Source organism: Lontra canadensis, unplaced genomic scaffold, assembly GCF_010015895.1.
Source record: "Lontra canadensis isolate GAN:19392208 unplaced genomic scaffold, GSC_riverotter_1.0 scaffold82, whole genome shotgun sequence".
Lineage (NCBI taxonomy): Eukaryota > Metazoa > Chordata > Mammalia > Carnivora > Mustelidae > Lontra > Lontra canadensis.
The window spans coordinates 2,035,775-2,045,541 of record NW_022631076.1 but is presented as its reverse complement, the minus strand read 5'-3'; the positions used below and the strand labels follow the sequence as shown (position 1 = coordinate 2,045,541).

At 52.8% G+C, this 9,767-nt stretch overlaps 1 pseudogene; it reads right to left on the bottom strand.

Annotated features, from left to right (window-relative positions):
- Nucleotides 1-9,269: 9,269 nt before the first annotated feature.
- On the bottom strand, nucleotides 9,270-9,420 carry LOC116882262 (annotated as a pseudogene).
- Nucleotides 9,421-9,767: the final 347 nt, after the last annotated feature.

The window sequence follows — 9,767 nt, the reverse complement described above, 5'->3', positions numbered from 1 at the left end:
GGAAATTCAGGTTCTTGTCAGGGTCACACATCACTTACCCGTTGGTGACTTTGGACAAGTCACTTACTTCCTGATCCCCAGTTTCCTCATCAGTAAATTTAGGTATTACCACCCTTTGAGGATATAATTAGGATCAAATCAGGTCCATAAACCATGAAGGTTTTTTTTTTTTAACTCTCTACTTTGAAGTATTTCAGATTTACAAGTCACAAAAAGAATTCCCATGTGCCCTTCATCCCCAAATGTTGCCATCTGATGTAATCACAGCTTAGCGATCAGAATCAGCAGGTCAACCCTGAACAACACTATCAGACTAAACTGGAGACCTTGAATTTCACAAAATGTTCTAACTAATGCTTGGCGGGTTGTTGTTGTTTTTTTTTTTTCCTTGCCCAGGATCTGGTCCAGTTTTTTAAGTTGTGATGCCTCTTTCTGTTTTTCTAATCTGTAATAGGTCCTCTGTTTTCCATTATCTTTCATGACCTTTACACTTAAAAAAAAAAAAAGGTTTATTTATTTGAGAGAGAGAGAGAGAGGGCATGTGAGCAAATTGGGGAGGCTGGGGCAGAGGGAGAGAGAGTCTCAGGCAGACTCTGCACCCAGCAATGTGGGGCTCAAGCACAGGGGCCTGAGACCCTGACCTGAGCCAAAACGAAGAGGTGGGCAATTAACAGACTGAGCCCCTCAGGTGCCCTCGTGACCTTGACACTTTTGAGGAGTACAGGCTAGATGTTTTATAGACTGTCCCAAATTTGGGTCTATCTGATGCTTCCCCATGGCTAGACTCATACTATGCATTTGTGCAGGAATACACTAATGGTGGTGTTGGTATCAGTACCTGCACGGAGTAACTGTGCCTTTCCAGGGGGTGCCCACTTTGATCGCCTGAATAAGGTGATGTCTGCCAGGTTTCTCTGTGGTCATCTATGGAACTACTATTTTGTAATTAGTAAGTATCTTGTGAGGAGATGCTGTGGGATTATGCACATATCCTGCTTCCCATCATATCTTTACCTACTAATTTTACCATCTGTTGATGATTCTTGCCTATAATAATCACAGCGGTGGTTGTTGGACACACACTAATTTTCTGCTTACAAAGTTGTTTTCATTATCGCTCTTATTTCTCTTAAGGTCTGGGGCAGGGATGGGTATTCAAACTGCTTGGTTGTAACCTCCTGGGAAAAGAAATGGAAGGTAACATGGTCACGGGTTTTGGAGAGTGGGTCATGGACATCTTTGGGAGTTTGTTTTTCAGTCTATCACATCCGTCGGCACTGTCTTGGAAAGCTACAGTTAGGATAAATGTTTGCTACTGCAACAGGATGAAAACAAGAGTGGCTTACACACAGAGAGGCATTCGATTCTGTCTCACAGGCGAGTCCAAGTCCAGGCATGCGGTTCAGGGCTGGGAGGGCACCTTGGTCGCATCGGGGATACCAGCACCTTCAACTTCTTTTCTCTCCTCTCTATACCACACAGCTTCTGCCTCATGGGCTGAGATGGCTGCTTCAGCTCCCACCATCATGCCTGAGTTCCAGACAGCAGGAAGATGAGAAGAAAATGTCTCTGATGGTGAGCCCGTATTCGGCACACATCTAGTCTGTTGGTATCCTGTTAGTCACATGGTTGTGCCCAGCTGCAAGGAACTCTGGGAGATGTAGTCTTCAGGGGAACTGTGTCTAGATAAAATGTTACCACTGAGGAATTAGGGGAGACAAGTAGTAGTGTTGCCAAGAAAGACAAGAGGGCACAGTGGTGATGATGGGCCATTGTGATGACAGTCCATCCAAGGTGTGCGATGCATGCCTGTGGCTTGGGCTCCTTTAGACAGACATTTCAAGGTTAACTCTGAGTCAGACAGACAGGCAGAAACAGTGATGGAGTGTGCTGGAATGAACCTGCTGCTGCCAGTGTGAACGTTGGCTCAGCATGGAGAGTGGCCAAGTGGAAAGCACATGTGCTTTATTTTTTTAAGATTTAAGATTTTTTAAAGATTTTTAAAGATTTTTTAAGATCTAATTAATCTAATTAGTTAATTGGGCTTTCCACTCTATAGATACGTGAGACCATAGATGCCCTTTGGGTCTCAGTGTCTTAATAAACCGAGTGGGATCATGAAACTCCCCTTGAGGCTGTGAGCACTGGATGACACAGAGCCTATAAACAACCTGGCCCAGGGCCGGGCTCACAGGAAGGGCTCCAGTAAGATAGCCAGTCGTGACATCTGTGCCCCTGTCCATCGCTGGCCAGGCACCCAGTCTTCCGGACGGACGTGCGACTCTACCTCTCAAGGCCAGCACCCTGCAGAGCCGAAGGCCTTCTGAGAAATGGTAGGATGACTTCGGTCTATCTGTGATCCTGCTCTAATTTTTGCATTTGGAAATTCGTTAAGAATTCATGCTGATGAATCCCAAACGCATGCACCATGAAAAACAATTAGCATTAATAGTGTGAAAGAAGGAAATCAATAAATAGATTCATTTTTAAACTGTAATAATTTATTTGGTTCCTGACTTTTGGGAAATACTGCATCTTCGGGTGACACACCGACCTTTGCGTAGCCGAACCCCGATGATTTGTGAACGGAGGCTGATATGCGGCACACACGCCCTAGTCTAGAGTGTGCGACACCGGGGTCCCACAGCACCACTGGGCAGGGGTGGGAGCCACCCCTGCCAGGAGACAGTGCGCCTGACAAACCGTTCATCAGGCGTGTCTCCTCCTTACACACTTCCCGAACGCAGCGCTGCAGATGGTAAACATTAAGGAGACCAGTACACCAAAGACGGGAGGAGAGATCTGGCATTCATCAGACAACGAGCAGGGAAAGGAAGAAAGAGCTATTTGAAGATGAGCTGCTGAGGCTCTAAGACAGAACACGTGCCGTGTCAGTGTCTCCCCTGTGGCAGGAAGGCCCGGGGAGGAATGACTGGGTGCAGAAAAGGGAGGTGAGCCCAGACCCATCAGGAGGGAAGGGGCAAAAGCAATGAGGCTGCACAGACATGCAGGGAAGAAGGGAGAGAGCCAGGGCCCCTTCCTCACTCGCTCTGGAGGAGAGGGCTGCTGTGCTCATCCTCTCTTGAGAGGACAAAGGAAACACAATGACCTTGTACTCCTTGCACCTAAAAAGCCAGAGGAGCTGAGGGAGGGAGCTCAGAGCCGAAGGAGGCGAGGCTTGCTTCATAGAAAGGGGCTGTGGGGTGCCAGCAAGACGGCAGCCCTGCTCTCGCAGCCCCGGTGAGATGTCGTGGAGGAGGAGAGCAGCAGGCAGACCAATGTGTGGGTTCTCTCTGCCCAGGAGGACAGCAGCGCCAGGCTAGGGCTTGGGACAGTGGGCAGACAGATGGCACAGCCCATGGTGCCCTGGGGCCATCTGCCGGCTGCTGGGCCGAGCGGGCCGTGGGGCAGACAGTGGCCCGGTTTGCGGGTGGCTGCAGATGGCTGGCAGCACGCCCCCCACCCGCCGGGCCTGGGGCTGGGGGCCGGCACAGATTACATTTTAAGGTGATAGTCATCTTTGACCTTTGGGACCTCCGGGGCCACTGGTCATCCATCATAGAGCCGCTGACTAGCAACCTCTGGGCTATTTTTATGGCCAGCAAACATTGCCCATTGATTGAATTGATTGAAATCTGCATCTGGTTCACGGGGAAAGGACGCGGCCTCACAGCCCAACGGGTAGCTGGGTTGTCTGTCGTCTTCTGCACTCTCCTCGCCTCGGCTTTCTCCCAGCACAGAAGTGTGCCTGGAAACAGGGCACACGCAGAGATGCACGCGCACACCCCAAACACACAGCCACACACACACACACCTGAAACACACACACATAAGCACACACTCCCAAAACACACGGCCACATACCCGTGCACACACACCTGAAACACACAGCCCCACACACGCATGAAACACACACCCACATGCACACACCTGAAACACGCACACACACCCAAAAACTACAGCCACACACACACCCGTACACACCACCACTCCTTACAGACACCACATCTTTTCCAGCCAGTTTCGGGGCACGGTTCTCATTCCCTGCCAGCAGTTAAAGGGATCCTCAAAGGAATTCAGCTGTGAAAAGCAGAGGTGTATTTAACTCAAGGGGAGCCCACACAAACCCACACACTAATCTATACAAACACACAATCGGGAGCTTGAAAAAGAAACAAACAAAACATATCCGGAATGAAACACACGTCTGGTGAGTTTGCAATGGATCAACTTGGCTGAGCCGAACACTGTTTCCCATAATTCCCTTCCCTGCACATTTAGGATGAAACTTTTGTGAGGTAAGTGCTGGCAGGGAGGCAGTGCTCATGACTGTTCTGGAATGTTCCCTCTTCACCCTGCTTCCTGTCCCAGCTTCCTTGCTGGTGTGGGCCTGGCGGTGGCCGAGGGCCTGAGGAGCCTTTTATCTGGCCTGGTTGGGTTGGGTGGCCGGGAGGCGCAGGTGTGGCGGCGGTGGCTGCCGGGTGAGCCTCGGTGGGACCACGAGATCCGCGAGCCCTACCCCAGGCTGGGGAGAAGGGCTTCTGTTTAAGCCTTTGATCTAATGCCAGGTGGAAGACAGAGGTCAGATCTGCTCCCACAAGCAAAATAAAAAATAAAACAAACAAACCAAAAACAAGCAAGAAAGAAGAAAAGAGAAAAACAAGTGGCAAGGGAATTTTGTTAGTGGGAAATAAAGTAAATTATCAGCCGGAGCCTTGGCCACGTGGCGCCACAAAGGGACCCCGAAGATGGCAGCAAGCAGAGGGCCCCAGAGACGGCCAGGGGATGCAGGGTGTGGCCCTTCCCCAAGCTCTTGCTCCCCAGGGACCCAGCCCTGCCAGGCTATACAGGTCACCTCTGATGACTCCAAGATGACCCCTCTTGTTCTCCTGACGCTGGGTGACCAGGTGGCCCTCCGAGTCAGGCTGGCTCCAGTTGGTACACTCATTCAAATCCCAGCTCCACTGGTTTCTGGTTGTTGTGACCTTGGCCATTTGTTAGCCCTGTTACCCTCAGTTTTCCTCTCTGTAAAATTGTTCTCCCACAGGGCCTGTGAGAACTACTGAAGCTGCTGCATCCGGTTCCTGCCTTCCCTGGCTTCTGAGGCAGGGTGTCCCGGCTGCCACACTTCCGGCAGTTTGGGCAACTAGATCTTGGCTGTGCGGGGCGGTCCTGCATAGTCTGGCGTGTTTGCAGCTGCCCTGCCCCGTGCTTGGTCTGTGCCGGGCGCACCCTGGTTCCAACAATGACCAGGGTCTGCAGACACTGTCAGGCATCCCCCGGGTCAGACTGCCCGCGGGAGAGGCTCTGCAGCAGGGAGGCCAGCGGGTCTCCAGGGGAGGGACGTGCGAGGCAGAAGGCGCTACCTTCAGGCAAGCTGGGGCCCCTGGCCTTGGGCTTCCCTGGGCCTGTTCCCCCGCCTGTAAGAAGAAGATAATAATATTCCCATCACTATGGGGGTCACAATGTGACAGTATTTGTAATTCGAATGTTACTTGAATAGAAGGCATTGTCACCACTGGAATGGTGGCCCCTGAGGATGGGATTTTGTCTGTCTCCTTCACTACTGAGTCCCCAAGAAGGCCAGGCACCAGGAGGCCCTGGGGAAATGGGTCCCGAGTGGGAGTGAACATTCCTTGCGCTGCCACGGGGTCCGGTGAGGCGGCTGGGCCCTCCGACTCCTTCAGCAGTGAAAGTCGATGACATTGATTCCTCCGTGACCTCTGCCCCAGCAGTGGGGGCTGTCATCGGGAGCTTGGTCTCCAACTGGAGACTGGCTGCGCTGCTGGAGAGGGCTGGACAGGGCTCTGGGGTGTAGGAGCCTGCATTTAGATGGGGGCATGCCTTGCAAGCCGACTCCTGGGCACGGCCACCCACATTGTCGCCACTCCTGGGGGGCGGGAGGGGCGGTGGCCTACCTGGTCCTCTCGCAGAGGCCCGTGGCCCCCCCATTAGAGCAGCCAGCAGCTTTCCAGCCCTGCTCTCTGGCTATGGCCAGGGGGGCTACAAAAGAAGCCCCCATACTTGGCCAGGATCAGGCATCCCACAGGATAAGCCAGACCTCCCTAGCAGGCTCAGTTTCCCCCATTTCTCCCACCGAAGGGTATCAGTATGGAACCCACCCAGCCTTTCCCCAGATACGCAGGGCACCCTGATGCCATGCATGCAGAGCCTGGGGCCTAGGACCATTCATGGCCGCGGTGGGACTTCCCATGCCTGGGGTTGGCTTTCTGATGGGCTTCATTTGTGGTCTTGCTTTTTTGATAAGGCAGCTGAAGTGGTCTGAGGGCCAGGAGCATGGGCTCTGCCTCTGGATGCCACAGCGAGGCCCTCAGACACCAGCAGGAGCCTGCGGGCCCCACGGGCTCTCTGGTCACTGCTCTGACCATCCTCACAACACCGGCTTTCCTTGGGCACAGCAGGACCTCTGGAAATTTGGCTTATGTCTGGACATTTGTAAGCACCGTCCCCAAACCTCCTTGTTGTCCCCTTGCATGTAAAATCCTTGCGGGAGCTTTACACCTGCTGAGAAGCCAAGGCTGTCAGAGTCTAAGGCACCCCCACACTCAGACAGGCCCCAAAGCCTCTCCCAAGCCTCCCTGGTTCCACTCTTCCTAACAGGAACCCACAAGCTCCAGGAAAACACAGCATGGTGACCTCAAGGAAGAACCCGACAATTTGTTTTCTATTTAGAAGCCCGAGTTAAGCCCATCGGTGTTCTTGAACAGCTTCGTGTGTAGCTCTTTTGTCCCAGGCCTCGCCCAGGGCCCAAGAACAGTGAGCTGCAGCCCCCCACGCCCCTGCCACCGGCAGCGGGGAGGGGCTCTCCTGGATGCAGAACATTCAGGGTGCTCCGGGCTGGCACCAGACGAGCTGACCAGTGGAACCTTCTCGTGCAATCAGAGGCAGAGCAGCCCAGAAGCCCCTCCATGTTGAGGATTTGTGCCCCTCAAGCAGATGGAGGTGCAGGGGGCCACGCTTCGGGCTCGCCTTTTTCAAGGCTTCCTCCCTGTCCCAAACATGGCCTTTCCTCCGAGGGCCAGTTTTCTTCCCTGTGGGAAACTGCTGCATTTAGAGACAAACTTCTTTTCGTCCAAACTTTCTACTTTGTCATCTTCTTTACTCACAAGCAACATTGCCAGGCACTCCTCAGACTTGAAAATACAGTGGGTAGAAAGGAGAGCTCTTGGATCGGGGTGGGGGCGGGAGGGGGGCCCTTGTCCAGGTTGCTCCCTGAGTCCTGTTACTGACATGGCACAACAGAAAAGGTCATCAATGTGGGTTTGTTCCTGATGCTTGGGGCAGCTGGGTGACACGTGGGGTTCCACTAAGAGGGTTCTTCCTGCTTCTGAACCACACTCAGTCCCCTCTCTGGGCCCCCCTAAGGAGTGCGAAGGACAGCAGCCTGGTTCTCAAACCGCCTGCCCTCCAGGGAAGGACTCCGAACTCCATGCCATGGACTTGGCCTTGGCTCTGACAGTCGGATGTGGGAGTGGAATCAGGAGCTGTTAACTGGAAGAACAGAGACAGAGATGGGGCATGGTTCACAGGACAGCCCTGGGGACACAGCAAGCGGGGCCAGCTTCAGGACGCACATGGAGACCCAGGCTGGGGCTGACCCTGGGCGTTACAGGTGGGCCCACTTACAGAGCACAGGCAATATACCCAGTGGGGGCCAGTAGGTATGGTGGGCCAGGATGGCAAGCCAGCTGGACCCCATTTACTTCCTGCCAGACTCAGAGGCGAATGACTATCAACCCACTCCTGCCTATGAGAGGTGGGCTGATTGTAGGTTCTGACAACAGAGAAAGCACCTTAGTGAAAGCCCAGAAGAAAAGCAGATGGCACCCCTAAATTAAACCCCAGAGTAGACGTCTGAAGGACGTTGGGATCCTCTCACTTAACCTTGCAAACCCCAGCCCACGGACCACCCACGGCCTGGGATCTTCTGCACCATGACACAGCTGGCCAGCAGGCTGGGGACTGCGCCGGCCCCACTCGGTTCGCACACCGTCAACCCTGAAGCCCATGTTCCATGACAAATGTCTTATAATGACCTTTTAACTATCTTGATATTAAGCTTATAGATAATACAGCTTCCCTATATGCATAATAAAAAATCAATATAATGCCCTACAGGTAATATAAGGGAGAAATAAGGGGGAAGTAATTCATAATGAAGTAGTTCAATAAGTAAATACACGGGCACCACCAGCCTCACAGACAATCACCGCAAATGCTCCAAACGCAGGCGGATAGAGATTTGTTGCACTGGTGACTTCAATACCTTAAGTATTGTTGCTATTGATTATGTGATTTTCTGAAATGGTAAACAACTCTTCGAGAAGTTATGCCCAAGACAGGTCCCATCTCCACTCTTTGGGAAAACTGAAGTCCAAGTGTCTCGGAAAACAGGACAAGGCAGGGATAAAGGGAGGAGGAATTCTCCAGGAGGTGCCATCCCGGGGCAGCCAGAGTGAGGAGAAAAGTCAGAGCAGCGGCTTCGGAGGGCAGAAAGCCCTGCAGGTGACGCGTTCCCGAGCAACTCATTTTTCAGACACCTCGCTGGGGGGCTGAGGACACTTGGCTCCGTAGAGGTCTCTGGAGAGAGCACATGGGGCAGTCACACGTCAGAAGGGTCCCCTGGGAGAAGCGAGGGACTCGGAATCCTCATACGCCTTGGCTGAAGTTGGTTCCTGGGCTAGTTAATCTCCTGCCCCTCTGGGTCATGTCCTCTGGTCCCCAAGGCAATGGCACCCTCTCGAGCGTGGTCCTTGATCTGACTCTAGAAGCCATGTTGGGATATCCTGAGCGTCAGGGCATGTGGGCATAGGGCCGGTTGACCTCAGCTGGTGGCACCATGATGCCTCAAAGTGGGTCAGGTGGGACGGGCAGCCCAAGGCTTGGGAGGCAGGAGCAGCCAAGAAGATGACTGACCAGAGGTGAGTAAGCCAAGTCGGATACAAACAACATTCTTGGGAGATTTACTTGTACGTCAAAACCTTTTAAAAAATCATTTTGTGTTTATATATTAAAAAAAAAATCATGTTTTCAGCCCTGATCGTTATGAAGACATTTTTTTTTCAACCTATTGAAATGTTTACTGGGGCATCTGAAAGTCAGCTAGAACACAGGACAACGACTTGTGGCTGGGACAGTTCCATAGTCGACAGGACAGGGACAGCTGACATCTGTAAGTTCCAGATGTGGTTCTAGGGGCCTCGTGCCGAGTGTGAGCACGGAACACACACCACGATCCTAGGAGGTGGGTACAAGTGCTGTCTATGATTTCCTGATGAAGACACGGGGACAGGGACGCTGACACACCCAGAGAATGGGCAAACTGGCATTTGTTTCAATTAGCAGTAATCACGCCTCGGATAAACCTCATTGGCTACGATACTGCCACTGCGCAAAGCTCGAACCGGCATTTGTGAAGGCAGCTGTTCCCGGCTGGAGTTAGAGCCTGAGCTCCAGCAGCCCAGCCTTCACCAAGTCAATGCCAGTACCGTCTCCCCCCAACCCTGTGACAAAGCACTCGGGCCAGTTCCCATCCTGGCTCCATGGGAGCAGCGTGCTCCCCGCAGACCTGGTGTTGTGGTCACGGACACCCAGCCTGCTCGCATCACTGCTCTGGGCTCCCGGTTTACCAGCCCCGGGTGGGATCAAGGATGGGTGGGCCCTGGAGCAAAAGGATGGTGAAGGAAGAAGGGATTGGAACATCCCTGTGAAATCCATGTCGTTATACTTCTAGATAGCAAGACAGG